We start from the raw sequence: 10,179 nt of genomic DNA on the forward strand, positions 1-10,179 counted from the left end.
AGATTGATTTCCTCTTTCGTACTTACTTCTTTTGAAATGGAAACATGCAATCATGAATTCTAGTTCCAATATAGCAAAGTAAGTTCCATTGCAAGATTTTGCTGAAATGGTTAAGCCACAAATACCATTTTTTTTAAAAAAAATGTTTTATTAAAGTATAGTTGACACACAATATTATATTAGTTTCAGGTGTACAGCATATTGATTTGACATTTATATACCTTATGATGTGATTATCCCAATAAGTCTAGTAACCATCTGTCACTGTGCAAAGTTATTACAGGTTTATTGACTATATTCCCTGTGCTGTACACTACATTCTGTGGCTTATTGATTTTATAACTGGAAGTTGTGCTTCTTATTCCCCTTCACTTTTCACCCATCCTTCCCTCTCAACTCTGGAACCATCAGTTTGTACCCTGTATCTATTAGTCTATTTCTGTTTTGTTTTGTTTGTTCCTTTGTTTTGTTTCATTTAGATTTCACATATAAATAAAATCATACAGTATTTATCTTTCTTTGTCTGACTTATTTCGCTTAGCATAATACCCTCTAGGTCCCTCCATGTTATGTCAATATTTTATTTTTTATTGCTGAGTAATATTATATATATATATACATGTATATATGTGTATATATATATATATATATATATATATATATATATATATATATATATAATTTTCTTTATCCATTCATCTATCAATGGACACTTAGGTTGGCCCCAAACACCTTTTAACCATTATCATTGCCTACCAGAATTCTAGGTAAAATTTCAAAAAATTATTTAATGGGCATACTCACAGCTCCCTCACACTGTTCCATGTACATGAGAAGCAGAATAATACAAAGAATTTATGTTGCACAGAAACGGGGAAAAAAGGAGTCTGTATTTTCCTTATGAGGTAGTCCATAATTGAACTCTAGTATACATTGAACTCTATACATTTTTAGTAATGTTTCTAAAACTCATAGCTATTCCAAAATCAGCTTTAAACTTCTGACCATAAAATAAGCCATAATAACCAATTTTTACTTGCATGCAAAATATCATGGAATATAGATAATAATCATTGCATCATATACTTCTCCATAATCACAATGCTTCCCAGTTTTCAATATGACAGAAAAGACATTTCTTTCTGAGCCATTAAATTAAATTATGTTATTAAAAGTGCGTAAAACTAACTATTCAGAGACATGTCTCTGTCTTTTATGCTAGTCCACTCTTTACCTCTAGCATTTGGTCAGTTACCATTTAAGTCTTCTTACCAGTTTATGGCTCCAACAGGTTCTACTCTAGCTAAGCTTGATCTTAGATCTGATTCTCTGTTTTTGCCTATTTGTCTAGATTTTGAGGTGGCCATTCTCACTCTGACCTCAGTTCTCTAATGGGCCCAAGAAAAGTCATTGTTTTCTTTTATTTTAACTTTTTATAAAGTATATTTTTATTGTAGAGAGCGGTATAAACATCAATGATGAGAGAGAATCATTGATTGGCTGCCTCCTGCATGCCTCCAACTGGGGATCAAGCCCACAACCCAGGCATGTGCCCTTGACAGGAATCAAACCCAGGACCCTTCAGTCCACAGGCTCTGAAGGGTCCTGGGTTTGATGCTCTATCCCAGTGGTTCTCAACCTGTGGGTCGCGACCCCTTTAGGGGTCGAACGACCCTTTCACAGGGGATGCCTAAGACCATCGGAAAACACATATATAATTACATATTGTTTTTGTGATTAATCACTATGCTTTAATTATGTTCAATTTGTAACAATGAAATTGGGGGTCACCGAAACATGAGGAACTGTATTAAAGGGTTGCAGCATTAGGAAGGTTGAGAACCACTGCTCTATCCACTGAGCCCAACTAGCTAGGACTCTTTTAACTTTTTATTATAAGAACAGGATTTCCAAGATCTTTACATGAAGAGCTGAAACAAATCCTACAACAATGCTTTCATATTTAAATATTCGTGTAATGCACCACATTAAGAGAACAATGAAGATAGTTACCTAAAGATGCAGAAAGAGCATTGAACAAAAATAAACAACCTTTTCTAATAAAGCATTGTTAAAAATACCCTCAGCAAACTACAAATTAAATGGAATTTCCTAAATCTGATTAAAAGTATATACAAAAAACTACAACTAAAGTGCAATATGGAATATTAAGCATATTTTCCATAAGGTCAAGTATAAGGTAAGAATGTCTACTCTAGCTACTGCCATTCAACAATCTATTGTGAGTTAAATATTTTTAAAAGAATTATTTCTGAAGTGAATTTTTTATGTTTTTTTAATATTTAAATATCAACCACACTTGAATAGAAATACTATTGCTTTTAGGTTTTTTTACCATGCTTAATCCTTCTCAGGTGAAAATATTCTATGTAATAAAAGCCTAATATGCTAAGTGTCCAGTCGATTGGTTGGCCCTTCAACGAATCAAAGCGTAATATGCTAATGATCTGCTAAGGCTGCTCAACCACTCGCTATGACATGCACTGACAATAAGGGGGCAGATGCTCTGACCCGCAGGTTAGCTTGCTGCCAGGGTCCGGCCGATCCAGACTGAGCTAGACTTGCCAGACACGCCCTGGAGCCCTCCTACAGTCCCTCCGCGGCTAGCCAACCTCCCGCATCCCTCTCCAGCCCCTATCATGCATTGGTGGGGTCCCTTGGCCTGGCCTGTGCTCTCTCACAATCCAGGACTCCTCGGGGGATGTCGGAGAGCCATTTTCAGCCTGATCCTGCAGGCTAAGCCAAGGGACCCCACTGGTGCACGAATTCATGCACTGGGCCTCTAGTTGTTAATGTTCACTCTATCTCCTAGGAGAGATCTCTTGTCTCTAGGATATATGATTATATTTCCTCTTCTTCCATTATATAAATTGACATTTGGCCAACTGATCTCTCCATATAGAATTTTTCTAAGCTTCTCTCTCTTTTTTTACTTTCACTTTAATATCCCATTATTGACAAGAACAAAATCTGAATAAAGGGAAATATCTTTAAAGTAAACTATCCAGTTGGGGAAACATGTGCCTCATAAAATCTATATTATAATGACTATATGAATCTTATACTTATATTAAGAATACATAATTTTTTATTAAATAATCCACATATTTTATGAACATTTTGTTTTCCTTGAGACATCTTTGCTTCAATTTACATTTACTCATGTCAAGGACTGAAAACATTTCCTAACCCCGCCCCCCCCCCAAAAAAATCCATGTTCTTTGATTTTTAATTAAAGACCACTGATCTACCTTTAGATAAAGATAATATACTAATGAAATGATTAAACATTCTTAAATTAAGTTTTTTCTATTTTTTTAGAATTCAAAATAAAAATTTATTGTTTTATGAGTCAGTATGAAAGTTTCACCATTTAAAAATTACATGAAATAACCCCTTGGCAATGGGCAAGGAGACACCTGATTGATGGTGTTGCTCTTATATCAGTCAGGGGCAAAGCAGATGTACAGTCCTTAGTTCATCCTAGCTTGATGCCTGTGTCGGTGGTCAGAGCTGTTTCATGCCTGAGGCAATTAACACATTGTTTGCGGGTAGTTTTTATCGCGCGCTAACAGGTGGCACGGGCCATTTTTGCTAATTTTTTGCACAAATGCCAACGTTCAGTAAAATTACAATAACTTTAGTTTACGTATTTATACGTTACCCGCATTCTACCGCTAGTCTATAAAAAATGTATTAATACGTGTCCCGCGCTCTACTACACTGGTAGAACGTATAAATACATAAAACGTATAAATACGTTTCCCGCATACAATGTGTTAAAAAATAAAATAAAATAAAAATCACATAAAATAAAACTGAAAACTTATTAAGTACTAGAGGCCCAGTGCATGAATTCATGCACAGGTGGAGTCCAGCCAGCGTACCCTGAGCAGGGCCAATCGGGCCAGGCCCACCAGGAGGAGGGGCCGCAGGTGATTGGTGGGCCAGCCCCGCCCCCTGGTCAAACTCCCAGTTGAAACCCTGGTCGAATTCCTGGTTGAGGGGACAATTGGCATATTAGCCTTTTATTATATAGGATAGAGTTGACAAAAGGGGTGCATCTTATATTTACCCGTATACTAAGATTATAAAATTTAGATGCTTTAGAAAAAACCACAATGGAAGAAAGGAGATTAATATGATACAGAAATATATATAACATGAAACAGTTGTATATAGGCCTAGTAAAAGGGAATAACAACTATGAAGAAAACTAGAAGTTTAAATATATAATAATATTATCTAAATTGATAAGAAATGCTAATATAACTTCAGAAGATTAATTTGTAAAATTCACGAGGATACAACTTACATAAATAGAAAAATAATAAACATGGATATGGAAAAACATGTTTGTTAAAAGAGCTAAGCAAGGATACATTTTGTTAATAAGAGATGTAGATTATAACTGATTTAAAGTAAACTTTTGGCATATTGACAAGGCATTTAAAAACGGTAGTGACTCAGATGGTTTCAAATTTTGCTAAAAAATGGTATAAGGTCATTCTGATAATTAAAAATGTTAGGACCATACTCATTAAGAGATATAATTTTCATGCTGTTTAGTAACCCCATAGCCTGTAATTAATTCAAAAGCAGTATTATTAAATATGAAAAATGCATAAAAGCAGAAGGATTTTATAGCATTTTAACATAATTAAAAATCAGAACAAAATGTTTAATAATGTGAAAATTATTTATATTCAGTAAGATGGTATTTAAAATGATTTAAAATGATAATTGAAAAGTTAAGATGGTTAAGAAAATATAATCCTAATATATAAAGAGCCAGGGTCCATCACAACCTAAACGACTGGACAGACAACCGAACAGCAGGCTACGCGGGCGGGAGTCAGTCCTGGGTCCCGGCTGGGCGGAGGCGGGAGTCAGTCAGTCCTGGGTTCCTCCTGGGTCCCGACAGCGGCGGCGGCGGGAGTCAGTCCTGGGCCCATCACCAGTTAGACAGCATCTCAGGGCGGGACCATCACCTCAGCCAGAACTCAAGATGGTCACCTGGCCTGGCTTGGCCCCTCCTCAGAGGCAGCCCCTTTCCTCCATGTACACTGCAGAGGACACACAGGGATGCCTAAGACACTGGAGCCATAGTGCCCCATCCCTACCCTACTCCCCTGGCCTCCTTCACCTGTGGCCCCCACAGAAGGGTATGTATGAGAGCCCTTCCCCTGCTACCTCTCACCACTGTCTCTGGCCATCCCTCAGCACACAGGCATATCCGCTTTCAAACTTCCCCTACTCACTTCCTCTCACCCCCTTCCAGGGCCTCTGCTCTGGATGGGGCCTTTCGAATCCAGGTCTCTGGGGTTTTACAACAGAGCTGGGGTGGGAAAGGATAAACAAAGATGGCTGATATGGCCACCCACCTCTGCCTCATCTTGACCAATTAGTTCAGCCTCAGAATGTGGCACTCAGAGGGGATACCTACTCCCCAGCAATGGCTCTAGGGCAGGGGTGGGCAAACTTTTTGACTCGAGGGCCACAGTGGGTTCTTAAACGACCGGAGGGCCGGAACAAAAGCATGGATGGAGTGTTTGTGTGAACTAATATAAATTCAAAGTAAACATCATTACATAAAAAGATACGGTCTTTTTTTTTTTTTTTTAGTTTTATTCATTTCAAATGGGCCATAGTTTGCCCACGGCTGCTCTAGGGCCGGCCCCAGTGCCAACCTCCTCTCCTCATTGGCCCTCCCCACAGCTGGTGCTTGCTGCAGCTCTGTGTGCCTTACTTAACCAACCCCTTCTTTCCCTGTTCCTACAAAGGAGGCTGCATCTTTGTATGTTATATTCATATAAACTTTATAACATTTTGGAAAAAAGAAAGATGACCAAGAGAATGCTGCAGTCAACAAAGCCCAGCTCAGGAGAACAGAGAAAAGGGAGAATTCCATAAGTTGGCTGATGCCAAGATATTTCTGAGTGACTGCCTGGCCTGTGACAGTTGTGTGACCACAGAGGAAGGAGTCCAAGTTTCTCAGCAGAACACCGTGTTCTGAACCTTTGCTTTGGTTTTCAGAATTCCCTGCTCCCCATCTGTTGGCTCCCTCCCTCCAAGGGGCACTGTGGTCATCACATAGGTGCAACTGAAATATTGTATCTTGAGAGGATTGCCCCAATGAGCATATCCTTTTATCTGAAGATGGAAAAATCCCCTAGAATAAGAATGTATACAGACTACTGTCCTTTAGGCTTAAAAAAAACAAACAAACCCGGAAGTGTCCTGCGAAGAGCTGAGACTTGGTTCTGTCCACGCACCTCAGAGAGATTGGGTGAGGAAATGGCCCGGTTTGGCCCTGACTTTACCCACTTATGTTACTTGTGAAGGTGTCTTTGCCACAATGTGAATAAACTGCCACCTTTTGGAATAGGGGCCATACGAAAGTCTGAATTCCCAACTTTTCTTGAAACAGATCTATGTTCTGCAGCTGTGGCCACTGTCCTGAGACCAGGTCCTGTCGACCAGGTCCCCTTGCTGAGAATCAGGGGGCACTGGAGTGGAGCCCCCCACTGGTGCCCTTTTACATTCAGGGATTGAGCTGAAGTCACTTTGGGGGAGGCCTGGCAAGGGTGACAGGTGTCACAGATGGAAGGATGGAGAATAGAGAGGCAGACACCCTGCTCGGTCCCTCCCTGGGTGGGGTCAGGCAGATGAAGGCCAGCCAGCCCACCCCACAATTGGGTGAGATAGCGTCCTCTGTGTCCTCCTCTCACCCCGTGGGCCCGGCCACTCCCCTCAGCTCTGGGAAGCCCTCTGCGTTCCACGACAACACGCTCTGCCCTCACATGCTGCTCGCCCTAAATGAGAAAGAAGAGAGCAGTTGGCCCACAGACAACTACACAGGAAGATAGGGCTCCTGGCTGGCGAGTGCAGTGGCAGTGCTGGGAGCCTCTCCTGCCTCCATGGAAGCACTAAGGAGCAGCGAGCCCAGTGGTAAGGAGCAGTAAGCCGAGTGGTAAGGAGCAGAAAGCAGGCAGGTGGTAAGGAGTGAGGAGTCCATGACTACGAGAGGGATTTTCAACTGTCTGCCTCAGGTGGACATCCCCTGAGGGGTCCCGGACTATGAGAGGATGCAGGCCGGCCTGAGGGACTCCTCCAGTGCATGAGTTTTATGCACCAGGCCTCTAGTCATGATATAACAATAGACAAAATGTTTACATAAGACCAAGTCAATAAAAAAAGATCCTATTTGGCCCTAAATTAAAAATATATCAGCAATGTTTGTATAAGAATGATCAAATTATTAGTAACTTTTTTCTTAATTTTCTCTCATATCAAAATTATAATAGTCATAATAAAAACTATCTATAAAAGCAAAACAAAATTAAGATACCATTAATACATGTATAAGTCAAAACAGAGATAATATATGTAAGAGTGATATTTAAATTAGCACAAATCACCACTACTTAATAATGCTTTAAATTTAACTATTCAGCAATAAGACTAAATAACATGAGAAAAATAATTTAATTACCAAGACCTTTAGAGAGGGTTGGGGGGGGGGGGGCGGGAGGGAAAATCTTCTTTCTTTTCCTGTAAACTTGTGAATTTTATTCCTAATGTTCCCATGTGAACTTATTTTTGTAAATGTGCTAAATAAATTCAGAGATAAAGTAAACCATCTCAGTCTTGGCTTTAAAGAAAAACAGAATTTCCCATCACTGATCTCTCTAGTAGTACAGACATTCTACTAATGTCTCCTCACTAAACCCAATACAACAGAAAGAGAGAAGAAGGGAGGGCAGAAGGAGAGAATATTGATTGATTGGTTTATTACATTTTTAAATACCTTCAGAGGAGTGTCTCCATAGTTCTCTAAAGTATTAAATATACCCATAGTTTTGATGCTTATGTGTATATTTAATTCTATATTCATTCATAAGCACTTATGCCATTCAATACTAGCAAATGTTTCACTATTTCCAAGCTACAGTGAAGGTTTTATTATTTAAACAATTTGTGGAATTTTATGATACTTGTTTTTTATGCTGTGTGTGTGTTTCTTTAGAATATAAACTAAATGATAGGCATTTTGCTTTTTTTTTTTTGGCAAACTTTTTATAGTGCCTTCTTAAGATAGTTCTATATGTAAAATTTGGATGCAGAAAAACACATGATTAAAAAAATAACCCAATAGCAATTCCAGTTGTGCTCAGGATTATACAGAAGAACCCTGAAAGCTCACTTCCTTTGTTAAAAGAGCTAAGCAAGAATCCATTCTTACCTGTAAACTGGCTTCAGTTTGATTCCAGGGAAGCTCTGGGACATGACTTGCTCTTCAGTGTTATCCTATTAGCGATCTAGCCTTCAGACCCTCTCCCTCTTTTAGTTGTTGAGTAGCTGGTTGCCTGAGAGAGGACTTGAGGGCAGAACCCTCTGGGCAAGATGAATCCCCTTATAATGCATAGTGTTGTACGCGGCAATTTGTAGACTCTGAATAAAATTTTTTTAAATGTTATAAACTATGTGCCTGAATATTCCACAGTTTTACTCATGTTCAACATAGTCTGAACTGAATTCATTTTTCTTCTCAAAGCCTGTTTCTACACCCACTTATCCCATCTTAATCTTATTATTATCTTCTCAGACACTGGAGCAAGAGATTTCTAAGTCAAATTTATTTCTTACTTGCCTTTATTCACTCATAAATAATTCATTAATTCTACAAATATTGCTGCTAGGAACTAAAATAAGCGCTGGTGACACAGAGTCAAATAAAACACAGCCTCTGCTTTCAAAGATAATTGTATCTAGTGGGGAAGGGAGACAAGTAAATCATGATTCAAAGAACAATGTGCAAAGAGCAATGGCAGGACAAAGAAGGGGCATTAGGCGAGAGGCCAAGAGAGGTAGGAAAGTCTTCACAGAGAAGGGATCCTTAATCAGAATTTGGAAGAATGAATGGGAGGGAGCTACAGGAGATGGGGTGAAGGGCAGAGGAAATGGTGTATACCAAGGCAGGGAGGGTTCACTGGTGACACAGCAAACAGCACAAAACGCCAGTGGCCAGCATGGAAATCAAAGGTCAGGGGGTAGGAGTCAAGCTAGAGAGGCAGAGAGGGCCAGCACTGTCTTCCAAATGCCAGACACCCCTTGGGGCCCAGGGCCCAGGGAGGAGGAGCCAAATACACACTGTCTTGCGGGAAGGGCATTTTTGTCTTAATCCTTGAAAGCTCTAGAGAGTAGTTGAGAGATTTCATGCAAAGTTTAACATTCTGTGTGTGTGTGTGTGTGTGTGTGTGCATCTCACTATTATATCACATTTTTTATATGGTTTACATATGGTTTTCAGCAATTGTCTTGTGGCTGAACTAGTTCAAAATGGAAATACAGTATTATCTAATGTATTCTAGGCACTGAAGACCCAGGAGCAAATAGGAACCAGTGCCTACTCTGGAGAACTCACAATCCATAAATAATAAAACATGTACAATATAATGTGGTAAATAATCATGTAAAGATATGGGCAAGCTGCTACAAGAGTGCAGAAAAAGGCTAACTGACTCAAACTTAACTCTCCACTGGGCTTTGTTGGATCCTAGTGACCAGGCTTCTTTATCTAAGTTCCCACAGACAGCCTTTAGATAAGTTATTCAAGAACCTTCTGCAGAATTGAGGACCATTTGTCTGTGGATAACAAATTCTCTTTTGACTTCTCAGTTCCTATTAAAACTTGTTTTTTATTAAAACATTCTAAATTTAACAAAATGTTTGCAGATGTCAGTGAAAAGTTATATTTTAGTGCTTGCTAGTTGAAAAGGCATATAATGATAAAACTATACTCTTAAATATTTTAAATAAGTACTTTTTACTATAGTTAGAGTAGCATCTATAACTATTTGGAAAAATGTGGGGCTGTACCTGTGGGTTTGTATTTGCATGTGTTATGGGTGGGTATGAAAGACATATTTGCAAGAATTATTTAAAATCAATGCTAATGGGGCTGCCTCTGTGATTAAGGGAAAGAAAAAGTTGACAATGACTTCTAAACATAAAGGAGGAATGTAATTCAATGAGGGATAAAAAAAACAGTAAAATGGATAAGCACATTCAAATTTCCCCCAATAGTTTGATGATACATGATCTAATAAATACTACTGAGTAAGTGCCAGCCACTGGGCAGAGAGGTTTTCTCAT

At 39.1% G+C, this 10,179-nt stretch overlaps 1 pseudogene; it reads left to right on the forward strand.

Annotated features, from left to right (window-relative positions):
• The first annotated feature begins 3,413 nt into the window (after nucleotides 1-3,413).
• On the forward strand, nucleotides 3,414-3,558 carry LOC132229041 (small nucleolar RNA SNORA48; annotated as a pseudogene).
• The last annotated feature ends 6,621 nt before the right edge of the window (nucleotides 3,559-10,179 follow it).

Source organism: Myotis daubentonii, chromosome 2, assembly GCF_963259705.1.
Source record: "Myotis daubentonii chromosome 2, mMyoDau2.1, whole genome shotgun sequence".
Lineage (NCBI taxonomy): Eukaryota > Metazoa > Chordata > Mammalia > Chiroptera > Vespertilionidae > Myotis > Myotis daubentonii.